This window comes from Pinus tabuliformis, chromosome 3_2, assembly GCF_031772625.1.
Source record: "Pinus tabuliformis cultivar Carrire ecotype Pingquan chromosome 3_2, CPIR1, whole genome shotgun sequence".
In the NCBI taxonomy this organism is placed as follows: domain Eukaryota; kingdom Viridiplantae; phylum Streptophyta; class Pinopsida; order Pinales; family Pinaceae; genus Pinus; species Pinus tabuliformis.
This window is the reverse complement of record NC_142302.1, coordinates 591,063,713-591,068,905: the sequence shown is the minus strand read 5'-3', so window position 1 is coordinate 591,068,905 and position 5,193 is coordinate 591,063,713.

The following is a 5,193-nucleotide window of genomic DNA, read 5'->3' as shown; positions in this document are numbered from 1 at the left end:
CACAGTTTTTCCTCCCCCCACCCCTTTTTCCTTGGAGTGTTTTTTGTTAGGGGAGATAGTTAGGGTTTTTCTACCAGCAACTGCCTCTTTCCAACTTCTTTATGAGAAGTTACAAATCTGTTATTACTCAATCATTTTCTAACTTCAAAAATTAACAATATTATTAATCCAAACAGAAAATAACAATATTATCCAGTTTGTTTTCTTACAGTGGTAAATAAAATATTTACAGCTTTTCTAGGGACATTACATTAGCTATGTAAATAAGTGCTTATGTCTAGGCATATATATATATATATAGGTGTATATTATTCTATCTTCTATGTTTAGTGAGAAATATAATATAATATAATTACATCATATTATAGTTATACTATAAAAATGAGAGTTGTATTTTGATTCATCAAAATATAAAATATTCTTTAGTGGTTCTCTTTTCTAGATGATTACCCAAGTGGTATGTGAATTTTTTTACATGTCATTTCTCAACTTCATATTGAGTGGTGAAGGAATTACATGTTTCATAGTACTGAAAGATAATAAATTTGATATAACATTGAGCTTAAAATTGAAGATTTTATTTATGGCCCACATTGATTTCTTTTTTTATCACTATTTTTAAATTATTAATCCAAGTATTATTTTATTATTTAAAAATATGATTATATATCCCTCATATCCCTCATACTTGTTTTGCCAAGAGGTGCTCTAAAACCAAGTATGAAAGTACATTTAAAAATGAAAAAATAATACTTACATCAATAAACTAAACAATTAGTATTAAAAAAATAAATCAATTTCTAGAATAGATGAAAAAATTCAAATTGCACCTTAATTTTACTTTTCAATATTACTCGAAAGAAAAGAAAAAAATAATTTACTTGTAAAAGTTAAAGACATATGTAGCTCCTTCACTACATTGTATGGAATCTACAGATGCCACCTAAAAGTAGTATAGTTGGTATTAGTGGATACTTATTTCATTTTATGTTTGGTTGGATTAAAAGAAAAATATATTAATAGTGAAAGAGATTCTTATAATTAACTATAAATGAAATACTTCAATGTGCATATTAAATAAGATATTTTTATATCAACCTTATCTCAATAAAAATAACATGCTTCAAATATCTGTAGTTAAATAGTTTAAGTTATATGGAGTTAATATGGATGTAGGTTGGTCACATATATAAATATTTGTTTTGGAATATGGTTTATAGTATAATTAAATATAATATTATAATATAATATAAATCATAATATACCATTGAAATTTATATTTTCATTTATAAAAAGACAAACCAGTAAAAAAGCACTTCAATTCACACTGACACACACTAAAAGAAAAAAAACTCAAATGTAGATATTTAACAAAATGACACAAAATTTTCAATTTAAAAAACAACATATCATACCTAAACATGGAAATATGGCATATGGTGGCCTACATAGAGAATGATTCTAATATAAAAATAGCATGTCATGCCCAAACCTAATCATTGGACATATGATTTTGTATAAATAGCATGGGTCCCTTAACCACTTCCGCTTTCACCACTATCATTTGCATCCTAGAATTCATCCTCATTTTTGTTACTAGAATAAGGAGCTAACCTTTTCGTCTTTAAGGGCATGCTTCCTCTCTCTTGGGTTTGTAAAAGTAAATAATGTTCTCATTAGTTTTTTTTCCATAATAAATTACACATATATAAATTGAAACTTATAACAGGCCATAAAACTCACTAAGGATGACCAAATAAATCACATGGATTTTTTCCTCCTTCGTGGCCCTAATCTCTCTCCTACTCCACTCGTCAATAGTTAGAGGAGATAGAGCATAGAGTTAAAAAAATATGCCTAGAATGACATCAATTCATTATAAAGAAAAGAAATCATAACTGTCTGTTGGGAAAAATAATCAGGGGGGTGGGGTGAATCGGTAATGTAAAAATCAGTTAAATCTTCGAATTTCTTATTCATACTTTTCTATGCTATTGATATTAAGCAAACCAGTGGATGTACATGACTATAATGAAGGAAAACAATCTATATCCCATTAACTAACTTTTCATATATTTCATCATATATTCTACATTAATGAGTGTATCATTTCTTCATTAGCCTTTAATTAAATAGTAACCAGGATCAGTAAGAAAATCAAACATAGTAAACCCATCAACACATGATGAAACAAGGATTTTTAGGTGGAAACCCAACGTGGGAGAAAACCACTGTTGTTTTCATCTTTGTCTTCATCTTTTATTATAAAGGAAAACATTTTACAATATTTTATTGCGACAGACTCTTACTAGTACAAATACACCCACTTGTAGAATGATACAACCTTCTCCCTTTCTCCAACACCCACTGGAAGGGATCTTGAACCCCCTGATCTCATTTACCGACACGAGCCGAAAGGGAGCTCTGACCGCCTAAACACATTTACCAGCTACCACTGGAAGGAAGTTATGACTTTGTCACTAAAGGCTCCAACCCTCAGTACCTCTGTGGACCATGTTTCATAATATTTCATATTGGATCCACCTGACCCAAAACATCAAACATGTAGGCCACATTTCATCATATTTTTGGACTGGACCCACTACCATCATTTAAGCCTAATATAGGATAACAATACTAAAACCAATCACTATATCAAATAGGATAACCAATGAACCAATCAATTCACTCAATATCTACCATTTCTTGCAATTGAATCAAACCAATACATAACATATATAAAACATCTGATAAAGTACACATTCATCAATATACCAAGCTAAATATTGTTACCCATCGTCGGAACCCGTTGCTTCTACTACACACCCTGATCAAGCAAACATTTGATTGAATACGCTATTATTTTGAGTAATACACACATATGTATGTGCTTCTCCTTAAGAGGACCCACATAGATATCTTGAAATACTAATAGCTAAATCTGCATCACTGTACTATTGAATTCATCAATCAACCTCAGATTGAAACCGTCGAAGATCACTAAACAAAATACAGAGCATCAAAAAGTAGCATCATCCTATTTAACGTATCATTCCATAAATAATTCAACCTAGCCAACACTATCTAAAACAAGTTATCATAAGAGATACTTCATAGGCAAACAACAAATAAAATAAAAGAACAACTCATACTACAAAAACCTAACAGATATACGCCACTCTTATCACTAACTTCCGTGTATGTACATGATTATCATTCACCACACGAGTGTAAAAATTTGTCAATACTTTAGAATATATACGCAACTACCCAGAAGAAGATCCAGGTTTGTACGTGACTTCTCGATAACAAACCAGTGTACAAATGTGTAATCACTGAGTCATACCTTCACTGCACAACGCAACATATGTCAAACCCAAATATCGGCATGAAAAATGTTATAGAAAAACACCATAATATTAACTCACATATCTATTAAACCAAAAACATATTATTCAATATGTGGTCATTTCAAATCTATTAGATCTGATCCATCTCCATGCTCCCTGATGCACACTATTTCAGATCAAGTCATTCATAAATAATCTATCACATGCAAGCTTAACACTTTAATCTCCATCTACTTATATAGTATGATCCTTAGCCAATACCTTAGGCCAATCCCTTAGTAAACTGATGATATTCTTTGATGAGATCAAATATCCATTGTCGCACTCATTACTATGGGCCAATACCCTCGTAAAGGCCCCTAATATTAATAAGACCATGGAGCATAAACTGTACGCGACATCTCTTCATCATACCTACATATGTACATGACTTTTATCACATGTCCTACATATACTTTCCTAAACTTCACCTTTATCATTCCCCTATCTCTCAACTGATATTCCTTTTTCTATCTCACCTGTAGCATCTACCTAACCATCAGGTTGACATCTTTATCAAGTAGGTTTTGATTAAGGAAAACACATTAGTCATAATGCCAACAGTCTCCACCTTTGGACCTGATAGAAACCACGTTGGCATTTGGTTACCACCACCTGTAAATACCTATAAACACATCTATAGACATACCGAGCTTCTCTCCAAGAATTCTTCTCCAAACACCAAGCTACTCTCCCCTTTTTACATTAAAGGAAAAGGCTTGATCAATTTTGAATGAATACTTCTTTCTCCCCTTCCAGAGAGGATCAACATAGGTCTGATCTGTGGGATATGAACAATGACCATGCTTCCCCTTAGCATATGCCGAATATTATGGAATATTTTAAATGACTTACATAAATCTATGAATCAACCAAGTATGACCTTTCCTATGGCCAAGGATTCATGTGTATATGAATCACCCAAATAGTGGGGTTACATATTTGAATCAACATTACATCAAATGCACAAAATTGGATTACATACATAATGGACTTGACCCTTAATAGTCCAAACATGACAGGATATTACAATTATTACATCATGGCTCTTTACATGACCTTTACATCAAGAGATAGATATGACATTTATGACCAAAACCAAAGACCTCAATAGTGAGGTAGCAAGACCATGATAGTCTTCAGTAATCATGATACACCATATATGAACCTGCAACATGAACATCTTTACCATCATCATGAATTAAGATAGGGAAACGTAGCATCAACCTTCAACATCATCAATATATGAATAAATAGGCAATGTCTCCAAGTACCACCTAGCAGTTGTAGGAGTAATACATTAATAACCATCCTCTTGTGTTCATGTAACTTTCCTTTTCTTCATATAGGCAGCAATATTATCTTGGCCCATTATCTTCATGCAAGAAGAATTATCACATCATAAACAACTTCTCCAATATGAAACTCAAGTAATCATCCATAAGTTACATGCATTATCACCATGTAACATATGTGAGAACCAATACCAGCATCATAACAACTTATCACATTTAGCTCAAGAAATATATATATATATATATATATATATATATATATATATATATATATATAGGCATCATCCATAACTAAACCATATGAAACCAATGCATCATTGAAGACACAATGACAACAAAATTTAAGTAGTGACTGAACCATAAACTCATCATCATCAACCAATGTCACTGAGGACCATAGCATGCACATGCTCTTCATCAATTATATTATGTAGGATCAACTTCACTAAGTGGAACTTAAGAAATATATCCAAAACCTCAGATATTATATGTGTCTTCAGTAGCATCAC